Source organism: Nicotiana tabacum, chromosome 21, assembly GCF_000715075.1.
Source record: "Nicotiana tabacum cultivar K326 chromosome 21, ASM71507v2, whole genome shotgun sequence".
NCBI classification, from domain to species: Eukaryota; Viridiplantae; Streptophyta; class Magnoliopsida; order Solanales; family Solanaceae; genus Nicotiana; species Nicotiana tabacum.
The window spans coordinates 29,194,426-29,215,865 of NC_134100.1; the positions used below are offsets into that span (position 1 = coordinate 29,194,426).

A 21,440-nucleotide genomic window follows, 5' to 3' on the forward strand; every position below is an offset into this window, starting at 1 on the left:
TCGGCATAACTCTTTTGCTTGGACTAAACTGTACGAAGCCTATCTTGAATGATCCTGACATTGTCCAAGGCCTCCAGTACTAGATCCGTACCCAACAACCGAGCCTCTCCCGGCTCAAACCATCCAACCAGTGACCGACACCGCCTACCATATAAAGCCTCATAAGGAGCCATTTGGATACTAGACTGGTAGTTGTTGTTGTAGGCAAACTCCGCTAAAGGCAAGAAGTGATCCCACGAGCCTCCAAAGTCAATGACACAAGCTCGGAGCATATCCTCTAAAATTTGAATAGTACGCTCAGACTACCCGTCCGTTTGAGGATGAAATGTTGTGCTCAACTCGACCTGTGTGCCCAACTCATGCTTAACTGATCTCCAGAAATGTGAGGTAAACTACGTACCTTGGTCCAAAATGATAGTCACGAGCACACCATGAAGACGAAAAATCTCCCGGATATATATCTCAGCTAACCTCTCGAAAGAATAGGAGACTAGCACTAGAATGAAATGTGCTGACTTGGTCAGTCTATCAACAATAACCCATACTGCATCGAACTTCATTTGAGTCAGTGGGGGTCTAACAATGAAGTCCATGGTGATATTCTCCCACTTCCACTCAGGAATCTCAATCTTCTGGAACAGACCACCAGGTCTCTGATGCTCGTACTTCACCTACTTACAATTCAAACACCGAGCCACATATGCAATAATATCTTTCTTCATCCTCCTCCACCAATAATGCTGCCGGAAATCCTGATACATTTTAGTGTCACCCGGATGAATAGAGTACCGGGAACTGTGGGCCTCCTCTAGGATCAACTAAAGGAGCCCATCCACATTAGGCATACAAACTCGACCCCTACAGCCTCAAAACTCCATCATCTCCTAATGTAACCTGCTTGGCACCTTCGTGTTGCACTATGACCCTAAGGACACACAAATGAGGGTTATCATATTGTCGATCACGGATACGCTCCAATAAAGAAGAACGAGCGACTATGCAAGCTAACACATGGTTGGGCTCAGAAATATCCAACCTCATGAACTGATTGGCCAAAGCCTAAACATCTAAAGTAAGCAGTCTCTCACCAACCGGAATATACGCAAGACTGCCCATAGTGGCTGACTTCCTACTCAAAGCATCGGCCACCACATTGTCCTTTCCCGGATGATATAAGATGGTGATATCATATTCCTTTAATAGCTCCAACCACCTTCTCTACCTCAAATTTAGCTCCTTCTGCATGAACAAATACTGCATACTCTTGTGATCCGTGAACACCTCACATGACATGCTATACAGATAATGCCTACAAATTTTCAATGCGTGAACAATGGCTGCTAACTCCAAATCATGAACTGGATAATTCTTCTCATGAATCTTCAACTGATAGGAAGCATAAGCAATGACCTTGCCTTCCTGCATTAACACTGCACCAAGTCCAATACGAGATGCATCACAATAAACTATATATGGCCCTGAACCTGTGGGCAAAACGAACATCGGCACCGTAGCCAAAGCTCTCTTGAGCTTCTAAAAGCTCTCCTCACACTCGTCCGACCACCTGAATTGGGCACCCTTTTGGGTCAACCTGGTCATCGGGGTTGCAATAGATGAAAACCCCTCCACAAACCGACAGTACTAGCCTGCCAAACCGCAAGAAACTCTGGATCTCTGTAGCTGATGCGGGTCTAGACCAGTTCTTAACTTCCTCTATCTTCTTTGGATCTACCTGAATACCCTCTGCTGATACAACATGACCCAAAAATGCAACTGAACTCAACCAAAACTCACACTTCGAAAACTTAGCATACAACTGACTATCTCTCAAAGTCTAAAGAACCATTCTCAAATGTTGCTCATGCTCCTCCCAGCTACAAGAATAGATCAAAATACCATCAATGAAGACTATCACGAATGAATCCAAGTAAGGCTTGAACACTCGGTTCATCAAGTCCATAAAAGTTGTTGGAGAATTGGTCAACCCAAATTTCATCACCAAGAACTCATAATGCCCGTACCGAGTGTGGAAATATGTCTTAGGGACATCAGATGCCCTAATCCTCAACTGATGGTAGCCAGATCTCAAGTCAATCTTCGAAAATACTTTGGCACCCTGAAGCTGATCAAATAAATCATCAATCCTCGGCAACGGATACTTGTTCTTGATAACCTTGTTCAACTGCCAGTAATCTATACATATCCTCATCGATCCGTCCTTCTTAACAAACAACACCAGCGTACCCCAAGGCGAGACACTAGGTCTAATGAAGCCTTTATCAAGCAAGTCTTGCAACTGCTCCTTCAATTCTTTCAACTCAGGCGGGGCCATACGATACGGCAGAATAGAAATGGGTTGGGTGCCCGGAGCCAAATCAATGCAAAAGTCAATATCCCTGTCGGGTGGCATACCCGACAGGTCTGAAGGAAAAACCTCAAGAAACTCACGAACAATGGGCACAAAATTCATAGAAGGAACTTCAGCACTAGAATCACGAACATATGCCAAATAGGCAAAACACCCCTTCTCAACCATTCGTCGAGCCTTCATATATGAGATAACACTACAAGTAGAATGAGTAGGAATCCCTCTCCACTCTAAACGAGGCAACCCCGGCAAGACTAAGGTCACAGTCTTGGCATGACAATCCAAGATAGCGCAGTAAAGTGATAACCAGTCCATCCCTAATATGACATCAAAATCAACCATGTCCAAAAGTAACAAATATACTTGAGTCTCAAGACCCCCAATCATAACTATATATGAACGATGGAAATGATCTACCATAATAGAATAATCCACCGATGTAGACACATATACAGGACCACTCAAAGAACCACTAGGCATGACCAGATACAATGCAAAATAAGATGACACATAGGAGTATGTAGACCCTGGGTCAAATAGAATAGAAGCATCTCTACTGGAGTTGGGCACCGGAAGTCTTAGACTTAGGCCTGGCTGGAAGAGCATAACATCAGGGTTGGGCACCACCACTTTGAACTACTTCTCTAGGATGGCCTCCTGCTGGCTGGCCTCCACCTCTAGCGGCCTGAGCTCTACCTCTAATACCTATACCTCCACCTCTATCACCTCTACCTCTGCCTCTAGCTGGCTGGGTGGGCGGTGGAACGCTCGGTGCCTAAACTATGGCATGAGAACCCTGATGCTGAGAATTGATCGGTTCTCGAGGAAAAAATCTAGCAATATGCCTCGTGTCACCACATGTAAAACAAGCCCTCGGCTGCTGGGGCTGACGACCCTGAAAACTCTGAAGCAGAGGTGCACTGATAGGAGCTGGCGATGCACTATAGGATTGTTAATCAGAATACCGCATGTGAGAACCACGGCCACCTGGGGCACCATGAGAAGCCTGAAGTGCTGAATAAAATGGCTTGGGAGGATGGCCCCTACCAAACATACCTCCAGACAAGGCACCACTGAACCTACCAGAATGACGAGGTCTCTTGTCTGACCCCTGACCACCCCCCGTGATAGAACTATCTCAATGCTCCTGACCACATTGGCCACCTCCTGTAAAGAAATCTCACTCCCCGTCTCCTTAGCAGTTTGCAATCGAATAGGCTTAATGAGTCATTCAATGAACCTCCTCACTCTCTCTCTCTCAGTGGTAAGTATAAGAAGAGCATGACGGGCCAAGTCAATAAATTTGGTCTCGTACTGAGTAACAGTCATAGAACCCTACTAGAGATGCTCAAACTGCCTCCGATAGTTCTCCCTCTGAGTGATAGGAAGAAACTTCTCCAGAAATAGCTGAGAAACCCAAGTCAAAGCTAGTGACCCAACTGATCTAGCCAAACAATAATCTCTCCACCAAGTCTTGGCAGATCTAGATAAGTGAAAAGTAGCAAAGTCGACCACATTGGACTCCACTATCCCCATGTTCCTAAGAACCTCATGACAACTGTCTAAATAATCCTAGGGATCCTCAGAAGATGCACCGCTGAAAGTGGTAGTGAAGATCTTGGTGAACATGTTCAATCTCCACAAGGCTTCAGCAGACATAGCTGCTCCATCATCGGTCTGAGCTACCACACCCGGCTGAACAGCTCCAACTGGCTGAGCTGCTGGAGTCTGAAACTAGGGAGCCATATGCTTCAAAGTGCGAGTACCAGGAGTCTGGGCTCCTCCTCCAGCCTATGAGATGGCTGGTGCTATCGGAAGTAAGCCTACCTGGGTGACACTCTCCATAAGGCCCAATAGACGGACCAGAGCATCTTGGAGTACTGGGGTAGCAATGAACCCCTCTGGGACCTGAGTTGGGCCCACCAGAATTGCCTGAGTCGGAACCTCATCATCAAACTCAACTTGAGGCTCCGCCACTAGTGCTGCTACTCTGGGATGAGCTCTGCCCCTGCCTCGGCCTCTAGCACAGCCTCGGCCTTTCCCTCTGCCCCTCGTGGGAGCTATTGTTGGGGGTTCAGTTTGCTGATCAATGTATGAGGAAGCACGTGTTCTTGCCATCTGCGAAAGAATAGAATAGAAATTCAATTAGCATTGAGGAACCAAACCTCACGATAGGAAAGAATAGATGTGAGGTTTTTCCTAACTCTGTAGTCTCTAGGGGATAAATATAGACGTCTCCATACCGATCACTCAAACTCTACTAAGCTTGGCAATGAATTGTGAGATTTAAGTAACCTAGAACACTGATACCAACTTGGCAAGCCGAGCGTTATAGATTCATTACCCTTTTTCTTAACCTTTTTAACAGATCAATATAATAGGTGGTCAACAGAGGAATCAAAACAATAACCAGAAATGCGGAAGACAAAAACTTAATAGTTTAAACAAACACGGATACATAAATCCGAGGTACAACTCTACGCAGAATTTGGTGTCACAATATCACAGATTGTCTAGGATAACTACAAATAAGGGTTCAAAAGATAACTACAACCTTGTTTCAGAAATACTTAGGAGAAATAGTATAGAAAGATAGAAGGAGATGCCAGGTCCTGCGGACGCCTGCAGGACTACCTCGGGTCGACTGAATGGACTGAAAACAGCACCCTCACTGCGGTCCAAAAGCTGCAGCATCGGGATCTGCACACAATGCAGAGCGTAGTATTAGCACAACCGACCCCATGTGTTGGTAAGTGCCTAGACTAACCTCGGCGAAGTAGTGACGAGGCTAGGACCAGACTACTAAATAAACCTGTGCAGTTAAACCATATACAGCGAAAAATAAAAGCAAATATTCGCAATTAAAGATGGGGAGGGGAAAGCATGTTACAGGGAGTATCAAAAAACAACAAAATACCAAAGAGGAATGTAAAGAAACCAGAATTTAATTGCCAAAAATAATGAGGAAAACGGTTACATCTCGCGATTTTCATACGTTAAAATTTCGTTTTTAGTTAATCGACGTAGACTCGGGGATGAGATCATCTTGACGTTAACGTACTTATGCTATTTATAACAAGAGATAAATAAGTGTTATGAAGGATAAAAGTGTACGTGAATAATAGAAAACGAGTTTCGTTGAAAGTGGCTAATTTGGAATAAAATATAGGTCGAGCGATAATACCTGATAATTATGAACTAGTATCATGCAAGGTACCATATGACCACGATAGTATAATATATAAAGTATATAAGAAGTATTTTAAAAAAATAAATTGAATTTTAAGTAAATTGTGGTAATTTTTAAATTATACGGGTAATTAATTAATTACCGAGTAACAGAACATTACCCAGTTAACTAATAAGTGGATAAAAAAATAATAATATCCCACCACCCCACGTGGCATGGCAAAAAGCCACCAAGTCACAAATGTGACTAATAAGTCACTTATCCAAGATGTCATTTAGGAAGAATGATGACAATCAAAATCTTTATCTGCCAAACTTCAAATGAATCAAAACTCTTTCAAATCTTAAAAAAAGAATAGAAACATTTCCTCGTAAGACTTGAAACCAAATAACGTTGGGAGCTTTTGTCTTAATTGAAAAGTTAAAGAATTAAAAGTTTTGATTCCAAGGAAATTCGTTCAAAGAAGTATTGAGGCAGAAACATTTCAATTCAAAGACAAAGGCTTCAATTGAAGCAAATTCGTCCAACTACACAAAATTCAAGCAAAGTTTCGTTCCAATTTCAGAAGCAGAAGCTTCATTTTCTCATTCCAACATATTTCATGGAAGCAGAAGCTTCACTTTGATCAAAAAATTTAAGGAATGGGTATGTTAAGGATAAGCTTTTCCTTCATTTTAGCATGATATCGTAATTACACAAGTTCGATAACAAGTCATAAAGAAAAATTTGTATTCCGGAATTTGCGTATATTTTGCTTGTCTCGCAAATTACATATATTTTCCTAGTTTTGTAAGATACCATATTCTTCTTATCGGGACTGCATATTCAATTGAGTATTTCCTTCTTCCGGTCAAAAGAGCAGAGAGTTTACATGTATACAGTATTAAAAGTATTTTCATTACCATCGAGCTATAATCGATAGGCTGGCCTCTATTGGGCAACCTCTGATCAGATGGTAAGTTATATACCGAGCCTGCTATGGCCGAGCGCCTATGAGCGAGCCCAGTTGGTCGAGATATAGAGCCTAGTATGGCCGAGCGCTTATAAGCGAGCCTACCACCGCAGAGTAGATATATATGTATACCGAGCCTAATATGGCCGGACAACTATTTTACTCAATATATTGAGAGAGTTGAGTTAGTATCAGCCGATGAGTATATCTTCAGATTTTCTTGACTCCCAGTTGTTTTCAGTAATTATATTATCACTCCAGTTTCAACTTCAGTATATTACCTTATATACTCGATACATTATTTTGTACTGACGTCCCTTTTTAGGGGCGCTGCATTTCATGCGTGCAGGTTCAGATAGACAGACGGGTAGATCTCCTCAGTAGGTATTGCCCGAGTTCAAATTTATCGGTAAGCTCCCCTTCTGTCGGAGTTGCCGGATCTAGCAATGTGGTGTATATCTTGTGTATATGTGTAGATAGGTTATGGGTAGGTCGGGGCCCTATTCCGATCACAGCATATCTATCCTTAGAGGCTTGTAGACATATCCTGCCGGTTAGTGCAGTATGTTGGGCTTATAGGCCTTGTACGTTTATTTTGTTGGCTTATTAGTTGTAGTAATTATGACGGCCTTGCCGGCCCAGCTTTATGTTGACATTAGTCAGTGTTAATATCTATTTAGTTTTGTATTTTGTATCGCACATTATGCCCATAGCCAAAGTATGACATTTCATGTTCAGACACTCTTAGTCGCAAGTGATACGCAAGGATAGTTGAGGCACTGAGTGCGGTCTCACCCCTAGGCTTGGGGCGTGACAAAGTGGTATCAGAGTAGTTCTGTACTGTGGAGTCTACAAATCGTGTCTAGTAAGGTCTTGTTTATAAATGTGTGGTGCACCACATTATATAAGCAGGGGACTACAGGGCATTTAGGAGTTGGTTACCCTTCTTTCAAATTTAAATCGTGTTGTAGCACTGAGTTATAGGAAATTTGAGATTAAACTTACGTGTTGACGTTTGCATGCACATATAATGGTAACTAGGAAGGCTACAGCAAGGCAGGGGAGAGAAACAACAGTAGGTAAGGGGACTAGCAGGGTACCCCCAGCAGATGGGTCCCAATTGGAGTTGTAGGGAGAGACCCCTACCCAGTGATTACCGGCTCCTCTGCCACCTGAGGAGATTCCTAGGGAGACCGCACACCTAGTTCCCCCTCTACTCTTAGCAGATCAGGACTTGAGAAGCGCGATGCATTTGTTGGCACAGTTGGTAGCTACCCAGTAATAGGCTAGGGCATCCACTAGTGCAGGACCTTCTGAGGGATCTGGGAGTTCAAGGGTCCGAGAGTTTATTGCTTTGAATCCCCTAGAGTTCACGGGAACAGATCAAAGGGAGGACCCGCAGGATTTCATAGATCAGCTTCATAGGATCTTTCGGGTTATGCATGCCAGGGAGAAAGAGGCAGTTGAATTAGCAGCTTTTCGACTCCGCGATATAGCCATCCTTTGGTATGAGGGATGGGAAAGGTCCAGGGGACGTGATGCACCTCCTACGTTTTGGGAGAATTTTTCAGATGCCATCATTGACCAGTACTTACCACGAGAGATCCGACAGGCCTAACTCGATCAGTTTCTAGCCCTCAAGCAGGGCAATATGAGTGTTCGAGAATATAGTTTCTGTTTTGACTCATTGGCCAGATATGCACCATCAATAGTTGCTACTATACGGGATAGAATCCATAAGTTTATAGCAGGGTTGGCCCCAGAGTTGACCGAGGCGTGTTCCACCACTGCATTACAGGATAGTATGGATATCTCGTAGATTCAGGCATTTACCCAAAATATAGAGAGGGGTATGCATCAGCAGTAGAGTACGGAGAGGACTGAGTCAAGGTAGCATAAGAGAACGAAATTTTCCAGGTCTTAGGAGCAGTCTCAGGATAGTTACAGGCCCTAGTACTTCGAACGGCCACCTAGACCTCTGCCACCTCATCTACAGGGTTACATGTATGACCGCTATACTTAGTCAGGACCAGGTGAGAGATCTCAGGCGTCAAGTTTGCAGCTACAATGAGGTTCGAGATAGATAGGGTCGTTTATGGCACGATGTTCCATCTGTGGTTGAGGACAATTACGCCAATGCCGAGACGATTCCAATGCTTGTTATACATGTGGACGTCTAGGGCATATGATGCGAGATTTCCCAAATAGAGATTCTGGGTATGGCACAACCAGTTAATTCAACAACATGATCAGCTATGTTCGTGCATCCTTCAGGGCATGAGTCTCACTTTCAGCTGGTAGAGGTCGAGACAGAGGTAGAGGGTCCAGTTCATGTGGTATCAAGAATCGTATCTATGCGCTAGCAGGTCGACAAGACCAAGAGTCCTCACCAAATGTTGTGACAGGTATGTTGACCATTTGTTCTCATGATGTTTATGCCTTGATAGACCTAGGATCTACTTTATCATGTATTACACCATTTGTCGTGAGGAAATTTGGTATAGTACCTGAAATACTAAGTGATCCTTTTGCAGTATCTACACTGGTCGGAGAATCGATTATCGCTAGATGCGTTTACTGAGGTTGTACGGTATCCATTTGTGGTCGTCAGACCTCAGCCAACCTAGTTGAACTAGAGGTGTTGGATTTCGATGTTATCATGGGCATGGACTGGTTGGCAACTTGTTATGTCACGGTTTATTGTCGAGCAAATACAGCTAGATTTCATTTTTTAGGTGAGCCAGTCCTTGAAAGGGTAGGTAATACAGCGACACCCAGAGGCAGGTTTATTTCCTATCTGAAGGCGAGGAAAATGATCGCAAGAGAGTGCATTTATCATATTGTGTGAGTTAAAGATGCAGATGCTGAGATACCTACACTTCAGTCCATTCCAGTAGTAAAGGAGTACGCAGATGTATTTTCAGATGAACTTCCAGGTATTCCTCTAGAGCGAGAGATTGGTTTTGGCATCGATTTGCTTCCGGGAACACAGCCAATATCCATCCCTCCATATAGAATGGCACCTGCCGAATTGAAGGAGTTGAAGGAGCAGTTAAAAGATTTGCTGGAGAAGGGTTTCATTAGACCCAGTACCTCACCGTGGGGTGCATGGGTACTATTTTTACAGAACAAAAACGGATCGCTGAGGATGTGTATCGATTATAGGCAACTGAATAAGATAACTATTAATAATAAGTATCCCCTTCCAAGGATAGATGACTTATTTGATCAGTTGCAGGGAGCTAGATGCTTTTCAAAGATAGATTTGAGGTCGAGGTACCACCAGGTCAGAGTTCTGGAGAAAGATATTCCCAAGACAGCCTTTAGGACTCGATATGGCCATTTTTGAGTTCCTTGTTCTGTCCTTCAGGTTGACGAATGTACCTGCCATACTTATGGACTTAATGAATAGCCTATTCCGGCCATATTTGGATCTGTTCGTGATAGTCTTTATTGATGATATTATGGTTTATTCACGTTTAGAGGATGAGCATGTGGATCACCTACGAGTAGTACTCCAAACCCTCCGTGATAATAAATTGTATGCTATGTTTTCTAAGTGTGAGTTCTAGTTAAAGTCCATAGCATTCTCAGGGCATATTGTATCTGATAGAGGAATAAAGGTAGACACTCAGAAGATTGAGGCTATGAGATCCTGGCCTATACCTACCACTCCAATAGAGATTCGTAGCTTTCTAGGCTTAACAGGATATTACCGGAGGTTCGTAGAGGGTTTTTCTTCTCTTTCAGCACCATTAACAAAGCTGACGTAGAAAGCGACTAAGTTTTAGTGGACAGAAGCCAGAAGCCTGTGAACAGAGTTTCCAAGAGCTTAAGAACAAGTTGACCTCAGCGCCAGTTCTAGCACTTCCAGAAGGTCCAGATGGTTATGCCATGTATTGTGATGCCTCGGGTGTCGGGTTGGGATATGTCCTAATGCAACATGGGAAAGTAATTGCGTATGCTTCACGGCAGTTAAAAAAGCATGACCGGAATTATCCGACCCACAACCTCGAATTAGCTGTGGTTGTCCATGCACTTAAGATATGGCGGCATTATTTATATGGTGTTCATGTTGATGTGTTCACAGATCATAAAAGCCTGCAATATATCTTCAAGCAAAAAGAGTTGAATTTGCGACAGAGGCTATGGCTTAAATTATTAAAAGACTACAATGTTAACATTCTCTACCATCCAAGGAAAGTTAATATTGTAGCAGATGCCTTAAGTCGTCGATCTATGGGTAGCTTAACACATGTAAAGGCCGAGTAAAGAGAATTAACAAGAGAGATTCATTAATTGGCTTGTTTGTTGGTTCGGTTAGTAGACTCTGGCAATGGAGGAGTTATACTCCAAAATAATGCAAAATCATCTCTCATAGCTGAAGTAAAGGAGAGGCAGTATGAGGATCCAGAGTTAGTCAAGTTGAGAGAGCGGGTTTCACAACAGAATAAGTCGTTGTTAGAACTTAAAGGAGATGTGGTTCTCAGATACAGGGGTCATTTGTGTGTTCCAGATGTAGCAGGGCTACGAGACAGGATTATATCAGAGGCACATTATTCATGGTATTCCATTCACCTTGGGTCGACAAAGATGTATCATGACATTAAGGATGTGTATTGGTGGAACGATATGAAGAAGAACATTGCTGAGTATGTCGCTCAATGCTCTAGTTTCCAGTAGGTGAAAATAGAGCACCAGAAGCCCGGAGGGCTAATGCAGACTATAGAGATCCCGGTATGGAAATCGGAAGCGATAAACATGGACTTTATCACGGGTTTACCTCGTTCCCATCGTAAGTTTGATTCCATATGGGTGATAGTCGACAGGCTCACGAAATCAGCTCATTTCCTACTGGTCAGGTCATATACAATAGAGGATTATGCAAATTTATATATTAAGGAGATAGTGCGACTACACGGAGTACCCGTATCTATTATATATGACCCGTAGGGCCCAGTTTACAACACATTTTTATAGGTCATTTCAGAAAGATCTAGGAACTCAGGTGAATCTAAGCATAGCTTTTCATCCACAAACGGATGGACAAGCCGAGCGCACAATTCAGACGCTCGAGGATATGTTGCGAGCATGTGTGGTGGACTTTAAAAGAAGTTGGGATGAACATCTACCTCTTATCGAGTTTTCATATAATAATAGTTACCACTCCAGTATCCAGATGGCTTTGTCGAGGCTTTGTATGGGCGCAGGTGTAGATCTCCCATAGGGTGGTTCGATGTTGCTGGGTTATATGGGCCAGACCTGGTTCAGCAGGCCATAGAAAAAGTAAAGCTTATCCGGGAGTGACTGTTGATAGCTCAGAGTCGTCAGAAGTCATATTATGACGTGCGGCGACGAGATTTGGAATTCGGGGTTAATGACTAGGTATTCCTAAAGGTATCACCTATAAAAGGTGTAATGAGATTTGGCAAGAAAGGCAAGCTTAGCCCACGGTATATTGGGCCTTATAGCGAAAGAGTGGGCCAAGAAGCTTATGAGTTAGAATTGCCCTCGGAATTGGAGTCTGTTCATCCGGTTTTTCACGTATCTATGTCACGAAAGTGCATTGGCGATCCTAACCAAGTGGTACCCATAGATGATGTACAGATTACAAAGGACTTTTCATACGAGGAAATTTTGGTTGCCATCATAGACCGACAAATCCGCAAGCTACGAAATAAGAAGATAGCATCCGTGAAGGTTTTATAGAAAAGTAAGAAGGTGGAAGAGATGACGTGGGAAATAGAGGAAGAAATGAAGTCTAAATACCCCCACCTATTTCAAACTGAAGATATGACTCGAGAGTATAAACTCTCAGGCCAGTAGGTCATCAGGTAAACTCTCATTTTTTTTAACTCTCAGAATTTATAATGGACAGTTGTGTGGAGCCAAATGTTGCTATTTATAGACAATGGCCATGTGTGGCATGTATAGTAAGTTTTCTGGCTACGTACAGGTTGGTTTCAGTCAGATGTACGGAAGAGACTTCGGCAAAAAAAAATATTCCCAGAGTATCTAATAATAGATTTCGAGGACAAATGTTTCTATGGGGGGAAAGATGTTATATCTCGCGATTTTCGTACGTTAAAATGTCGTTTTCAGTTAACCGACATAGAGTCGGGGATGAGATCATCTTGATGTTAACGTACTTACGCTATTTATAACAAGCGATAAATAAGTGTTATGAAGGATAAAGGTATACGCGGATTAAAGAAAACGAGTTTCGTTGAAAGTGGCCAATTTCGAATAAAATACGGGTCGAGTGATAATACCCGATAATTATGAACTAGTACCATGCTAGGTACCATATGACCACGATAGTATAATATATAAAGTATATATGAAGTATTTTAAAAAAATAAATAGAATTTTAAGTAAATTGTGGTAATTTTTAAATTATGCGGGTAATTGATTAATTACCGGATAACAGAACATTACTCAGTTAACTAATAAGTGGATAAAAAATTAATGATTAACCCCCCACACGTGGCAAAAAGTCACCAAGTCAAAAATGTAAATAATAAGTCACTTATGCAAGATGTCATTTAGGAAGAATGATGACTAATCAAAATCATTATTTGCCAAACTTCAAATGAATCAAAACTCTTTCAAATCTTAAAAAATAGTTACAGAAACATTTCCTCTTAAGACTTGAAACCAAATAACGTTCAAAGAAGTGTTGAGGTAGAAACATTTCAATTCAAAGACAAAGGCTTCAATTGAAGCAAATTCGTCCAACTCCAACAAAATTCAAGCAAAGTTTCGTTCCAATTTCAGAAGCAGAAGCTTCGTTTTCTCGTTCCAACATATTTCACGGAAGCAGAAGCTTCACTTCGAACAAATAATTTAAGGAACATGCATGTTAAGGCTAAGCTTTTTCTTAATTTTAGCATGATATCGTAATTGCATAAGTTCGATAACGAGGCATAAAGAAAAATTCGTATTCCGGAATTTGCTTATATTTTGCTAGTTTCGCAAATTACATATATTTCTCTAGTTTTGTAAGTTACCATATTCTGCTTATCAAGACTGCATATTCAGTTGAGTATTTCCTTTTTCCGGTCAAAAGAGCAGAGAGTTTATATATATACAGTATTAAAAGTACTTTCATTACCATCGAGCTATAATTGATGGGCAGGCCTCTATTGGGCAACCTCTGATCAGATGGTAAGTTATATACTGAGCCTGTTATGGCCGAGCGCCTATGAACGAGCCCAGTAGGTCGAGATACAGAGCCTAGTATGGCTGAATGCTTATGAGCGAGCCTACTATGGCAGAGCAGATATATATATGAATATCGATCATTATAGGGCCGGACAGCTATTTTACTCACTATATTGAGAGAGTTGAGTCAGTATCAGCAGATGAGCATATCTTCAGATTTTCTTGACTCCCAGTTGTTTTCAGTTATTATATTATCAGTTTAGTTTCAGCTTCAGTATATTGACTTACATACTCGGTACATTATTTCGTACTGACGTCCCTTTCTGGGGGCGCTGCATTTCATGTGTGCAGGTTCAGACAAACAAACGGGTAGACCTCCTCAGTAGGTGTTGCCCGAGTTCAGCTTTATCGGTAAGCTCCTCTTTTGCCGGGTCTAGCACTATGTTGTATATCTTCTGTATATATGTAGATAGATTATGGGTAGGTCGGGGCCCTGTTTCGATCACAGTATATCCATCAGTTAGAGGCTTGTGGACATATCCTGTCGATTAGTGCAGTATGTTGGGCTTGTAGGACCTGTACATATATTTTGTTAGCTTGTCAGTTGTAATAATTATGACGGCCTTGTCGGCCGAGCTTTATGTTGACATTAGTCAGCGTTAATCTCCATTTAGTTTTATATTTTGTATCGCACATTATCTTGTAATGTGGCCCATAGCCAAAGTATGATATTTCATATTCAGAGACTCTTAGTCGCAAGTGATACGCAAGGATAGTTGAGGCACTGAGTGTCGGTCTCACCCCTAGGCTTGGGGCATAACAAAAACAAACACAGTATTCACTTTCATTTCTTTCTTATTACAGACGTGCAACCCGATCCCATTTCATATATCTCGTTACATGCGTGCAACCCGCTCCCATTTCGTATATTTCGTTGCAGGCGTGCAACCCACTCCCATTTCATATATCTCGTTGTAGGCATGCAACCCGCTCCCATTTGATATATCTTGTTGCAGGCGTGCAACCCACTCGCATTTCATATATCTTGTTGCATGAGTGCAACCCGTTCCTATTTCATATATCTCGTTGCAGGAGTGCAACCCGATCCCATTTCATATATCTTGTTGCAGGCGTGCAACCCGCTCCCATTTCACATATCTTGTTGTAGGTGTGCAACCCCATCCCATTTACAAATCAACATCCATCACAAAAGAATTCCGGCAAGAGAACAAGAGTATAACAACAACATCCCGGCAAGGGAGACAATATCGTAAATAATAACATCCCGGCAAGGGAGACAATATCGTAACAATAACATCCCGGTAAGAGATACAATATCATAAATAATAACATCCCAACAAGGGAACCAAAAAGGATAATCAACATATTAAGCATGAATAAATCTCAAAGGAGTGACACTAATTACAACACTAGACCCACGGGCATGCTTGACTCTGACGTATAGATACTCGTCACCATTCCTATACGTCGTACTCCACAACTACCACATAGCAAATAACACACAACTCCTAATCTCTCAAGCTAAGGTTGGACCAAACACTTACCTCGATGCTACGAACACAATTCAAGCCTCAACTATCGCTTTACCTCTCGTTTCCACTACCAATTTGCTTGTATCTAGTCACAAGTTACTTAACTATATCAATAAATGCTAAATGAATCAATTTCAATGAATGAAAATAAGTTTTCCAATGATTTCCCCAAAAAGTCAAAATTCGACCCCGTACACACATGGTCAAAACCTGAGGTTCAAACCAAAACCTGATTACCCATCTACCCACGAACCCAAATATATAATTTGTTTGAAATCGGACCTTAAATCGAGGTCCAAATCCCCAAAATTTGAAAATCCTAAGTTCTACCCAAAACACCCAATTTTCCACATGAAAACCCTTGATTTTGAGTTGAAATCATATGAAAAGATGTTAAATATTAATGAAAACGAATTAGAAATGACTTACAATCGATTTGGAAGAGTAGTTGTCTTTGAAAAATCTCCCAAAAGTGTTTAGGTTTTCAAAAGGTTTGAAAAATGGCTGAAAATGCGTCTAAGTTATGATTTAGTAGGTTGCAGATGTCGCAATTACGAACCTTTAAAGAACCTGCTGACTTCGCAATTGCGAAAGGTATGTCGCATTTACGACATCGCATTTGCGACACATGGGTCGCATTTGCGACTTCTGGCATTAACTGAAGACTTTGCATTAGCAAAGTGTACCTCGCAAATGCGAGATAAGGCTGTCATGGGGTTCTTCGCATTTGCCACAAAAACCTCGCATTTGCGAACCCTTCTTACATGGCAATTGCGATTCCTAATCTCGCAAATGCGAGATCAGAGGCCTGCTACAAACCTGCAACACACCAGCAATTCTCCTAAGTGCAATTCACTCCGTGGCCTATCCAAAACTCACCCGAGCCCTCAGGGCTCCAAACCAAACATGCACGCATGTCCAAAAACATCATACGGACTTGCTTGTGCGATCAAATCATCAAAATAACATCAATAACTATGTATTTAGCATCAAAATCAAAGAAAAATCTCATGAACTCTTAATTTCCATTTTTTATCAATCGATGGTCCGATTCACGTCATATCAAATCCGTTTCTTACCAAATTTTACAGGCTTGACTTAAATACTATATAAGACCTGTACCGGGCTTCGGAACAAAAATACGGGGCCGATACCATCAAATTCAAACATATTTTAATTTCTAAAAACTCTTATAGTTTCAGTTAAACAATTTTCTTCAAAAATTCATTTATCGGGTTTGGGACCTCGGAATTCAATTTCGGGCATACGCCCAAGTCCCGTGTTTTCCTACGGACCCTCTAGGACCATCAAATCATGGGTCCTGGTCCGCTTACCTAAAAAGTTGACCGAAGTCAACTTAAATTCATTTTCAAACCAAATTTAATCATTTTTACATATTTTCACATAATGGTTTTCCAGATACGCGCCCGGACTACGCACGAAAATTGAGATGAGGAAAAAAGAGATTTTTATGGTCCGGATCATAGAATTTACTTCTAAAATAAGTTATGACCTTTTGGGTCATCACAAGAATGTACAATAAGTTTCACAACCGAGGTACCGCCTCGTATTCACTTTTCACAAGTTCAATCACAATCTTTTCTTTTACCGCCATGTGAGCCGTAGATGTAGATAGTTTTCAAAATATTTTTTCCGAGATAGCTACACGCACTTTATCCCACCTTATGTTGTCGTGTGGCTTCAAGTAATTTCCATACTAGCAATACGCACATAAATCCCACCTTATGCCACCGTATGCACATAAATCCCTATCCTTATACCGCCGCATGTGCATCAATATCACAACACAATAACAACTCTCACCATAAGTGCCCGTATGCCACAACTTACCAAAATCAACAATATCAATATTTTCACAACAAATAGCCCATGGATCAACCATAATGTTTACAAGAATATCAGCAATAACAAATGAATGTGAATTTCTCCAAAAGAAAGATATCTCAATAATTAACAACTTCGCCTCAATGTGATAACGACTTTCACAACTTCAACACCAATAACTCAACAAAAAAGATCTTTTGCAAAATAATAACTTCAAGTAAAAGTAAGTCAATAATTAAAGATGCAACAAGGCAGTAAGGAAAGACATGACTTCAACTAAATCATATAGAAGCAAAATAACAAGTAAAAGGTACAAAAAGTGTTAACAATGACAAATAAAGCATGTAAGTGTAGTTTAATACATGTAATAATTGATTAACAATGAGAAGTAAAACATGTTATGACAATTCAATTAAAGGCGTGGAAAAAGTCTAAAGTAGCTTAAATCGGTAAAATACCACGTACAACCCGTGTACCCACTTGTTACCTTGCATACACGACTTTCACATAACACAAATAGAACAATCAATCTCAATCCTAAGGGGTAGTTCCCCCACATAAAGTTAGGAAAGATACTTACCTCAATTAGGCCAAATCAACAGTCAAAGATAGATTTCTCTTTAAAATTCGCCTCCGCGCGGCTCAAATCTAACCAAAACGACTTAATAATATCAAATAGTGCAAGAGAAACTAATTACAATAGATAAATTTATGATATTTACAAATTTTCTAAAAAGTCAACAAAAGTCAATCTTGGACCCACCCGATCAAAATCCGGGCCCAAGGGTAGGTTCCGACTACCCCTAACCCCACGAGTCCATATATGTATTTTGTTTCAAAATCCAAGTCCAAATCGAGTCTCAAAACGTAAATTCTTATTTTCCAAAAAGGCAAAAATCCTCAAATTTTCACTTTGATTAACATATTTGATGTTAAATCTAAGATAAAATCATGAAATATAGTTAAAAATTGATAATAATCACATACCCAATAGTTTGGTACGAAAAACTCTCCACAAAATGGCCTCCCACCGAGTCTACGGCTCAAGACGTGATAAAATGAGACTAAGTCCCGAAATGCAAGTGTTAATACCAGCCTGAGATGTCGCATTTGCGACACTAGGTTTGCAAGTGCGAATTCGCAAAAGCGAACCCTGGGACTCTATGCTAAAGTAGCATTTGCGACCAAAAGCATTGCAAATGCGAAGGCAGCTGTCATTGCAAAAGTGATAGATGTCTTGCAAAAGCGGACAACAAAACTCTCGCAAAAGCGGAGAATTTCTTTGCAAATGCGAATTCCTCTCACAGCAACACAGAATCGCAAAAGTGACTAAGAGTTCACTAATGTGATGGTCACATTTGTGACCTTTTCATCGCAACTGATGACACCAGTAGCATCACATATAGTTTTGACAAAACTAATCCGAAACTCATTCGATCCCCCTCGCCTCCAAAACAAACATCCACACAAGTCTACAAATATTATACAAACTCGCTCGCGCGATCAAAACATGAAAATAACATCTAGAACTACGAATTGGATTCCCAAACACATGAATTCCAAGGAAAAGTTCAAGAACTTCTAGAATTACAACCAAGCGTCCGAATCATATCAAGTCAACTCCGATTGACACCAAATTTTGCAGACAGGTTATAAATGACAAAGCGGACTTATTTCATGTCGCAAAACTCAATTTCGAGCCCGATAACCACAAAGTTAAATCATGGTCAAACTTAGAAAAATTTTAAACTTTCAAATTTCCACTTTTGCCAATTACTGTCAAAACCTTCTAGAAGCATCAAAATAAAAATCCGGACCTAGTGGAACTGTCGAAACTCCAATCTGAGATCAAACCTACAAAGTCAACTTGGTCAACCCTTCCAATTTATGTTCTAAAATAAGAATCATTCTTCCAAATAAGCTCTGAATCACTCGAAAATAAAAATCAATGATACTCGCAAGTCGTAGTACACCATATGATGCTACTTGTCACACCTCCTTTTTACCTACACCCCCGGAAAGGGTGTATATAAGGGAATTTTTTCCAATTTAAGTGACAATCGAAAAGGGATTATTTATTTAAAATTCAGAGTCGCCACTTAGGATAATTTAAGGTGTCCCAAGTCACCGGTTCAAATCCCGAATCGAGGAAGTTTTACTCTATTTTACAGTCCGTGAACCAGAAATCCGGGTAAGGAATTTTGTTAATCCGGGAGAAGGTGTTAGGCATTCTCGGGTTCCGTGGTTCTAGCATGGTCGATCAACTGTTACAATTGGCCTATTATCTGATTATAGTACATGTTTTAACCTATGGTGCAATTTTGAACTTTATCACCGCTTTTATTCATCATTTTTTAAGGAAGATTGCAACGTCATTTGAAATATGTCTTGAACCACGTCACATAAATGCACCCGCAGTCCACAACACATTTTATTTAACGTTGAGATTTGGATTTGGGTCACATAAATGCGCACCCGAGTTTAGGAAGGTAAGGTTTAAAATAGCGCGCGTAAAACAACTACGCACTTTCAAGTTTGCGGGGGCCATGGAAGTTCAACTAAATGGCACACCTCGATTTCTAAGGATAAAAATAGTAATAAAGCGAGGGCCATGAGTTTTGAGATTTTATTTGGCATGGCACGCCTCAAATTATTAATAATCTAAAAGTAGGTCCTTAGTTATTTCAAAGTAGATGGGCCAGCAACCTATTATCCTGTTCATTTAAGCTTTTAAGAATCGAAACCGCTTCCAATAACTTGTATATGTCAACCAAAATATTCCAAACACAAATGGCAATTGATGGGCTATAATCCCAGCAGCCCATAATTTTTGAAATCCTTACTAATATCAAACCCACCACCAAACTGATATATACGTAGAAAATTGTTGTAAGCATACAATACAAGTTATTCATCAAAGATGGATTTTAAACCATTTGCCAGAATACATTACTATATTTCTAAAGTAATTTCCTAAAAATCAAACCAATACACAACACATAGAACAATCAACAATATCAAGTTAAAAATGAATAATCATGGTCCAACGAAATCAGTGCGACAAGAAACATCATAGCTACTGTAACGAAATAGTAAAATAGATGAGAAGGCAACAAAATAGAAAAACAATCCAAACACTCCACTGTAAACGTTTGGTCCATACTACAAGAATTAGAAAAGTTACGACTATTACCCAAATGAACAATTGGAGAAACATTTTATTGCCTGATGAAACAACAACAAATAACCAAATGAAGCTAAACCCAGCTTCTGAATCCAACAAAAAAAATGAAAACCAATTTGCAGAGAAAGAAACCAACTGACCAGATCAGAACCTCAACGACGACCTCAGATCTTCTAACGGAAAGTTGGTTGACTCGACCTATACCAGACTGAAGAGCCTCAACGACGACCTTGAACAGACCTCAAATCAGAAGCTTCGAACGGATCTCACCTGATTCAACTCGACTGAGCTTGGACGATGATTTTGGACGTCACAAGGGATGTTTTATATTGGATTTCGATCTTTGGCTATTGTTTGGTGGTTTGCCGGATTTCTCGCCGGATCCATAACCTTCCGGCGCAGCAGTAACGGTCTGAAATTGCTTGACAGAGGAGCTTTGTTTGGATGGTGGATGGCTGGTCTAGCTTCGAAATGGAGACGGTGGAAATGGGTTGAAGAAGGAGAAAGGTTGTTGGTTTGGTTTTTGTCCAGCTGATGAAGAATGGCTGTTTCTCAAGCGTTGGAGATGGATCGTTTCGGGTATGGTGGTGTGAAGGAGGCGATCCGAAGGGGGGGTGGGTCATTTGTGAAAAGTTGCGCAACTTTTTCTTTTCCAGTCTTCTCCCCTTTTTTTTCTTTTTTAGATTTTAAGCATTACTTTATATGTAGAGTCTAGGTTTAGGTGTATTTTGCCAATTAGTCCCTAGGTCTTTTGTGTTAAGTCCTTAGGGTCTTTTTATTTATTTTTTGTTCTAAATAAGAGTCTAGAATGGTCCCTAGGATTAGCTTAATGGGTATTCGATGTTGAGCTTAAGGATGGGCTAGAAACTTGGGCCTTTATGACTAGCTATGTTTAAAATTAGCTTAATTAACTAAAAGTATTATCAAAAATATTAATTAGCTCTACTTAACTGAAAATAATTATTAAAATAAGACTGACCATTAAAACAGAACTATTTATTTTTGGTATTTTTTCAAGATTAAAAATGACTACAAAACATTAATGAGCCTATTTTTGTAATTTTTATTTTCTTGTAATAAAATAAAAGTAAAAGAGCAAAAATTAGTTGATATAGCTATATTATGTCTAAATTAAATATTTACATGTTAAACTATAAAAATCTTGGGGAAGGTCAAAAATCACA

General features: G+C 40.6%; 1 long non-coding RNA gene across 1 annotated transcript; it reads right to left on the reverse strand.

Annotated features, from left to right (window-relative positions):
- Positions 1-4,804: 4,804 nt before the first annotated feature.
- On the reverse strand, positions 4,805-21,145 carry LOC142175505 (uncharacterized). Its single transcript, XR_012704611.1, has 3 exons — positions 20,397-21,145; positions 17,653-17,720; positions 4,805-5,068 (listed from the first exon to the last, which is right to left on the reverse strand). It is a non-coding gene; the product is annotated as an uncharacterized LOC142175505 (long non-coding RNA).
- Between the last annotated feature and the right edge of the window lie 295 nt (positions 21,146-21,440).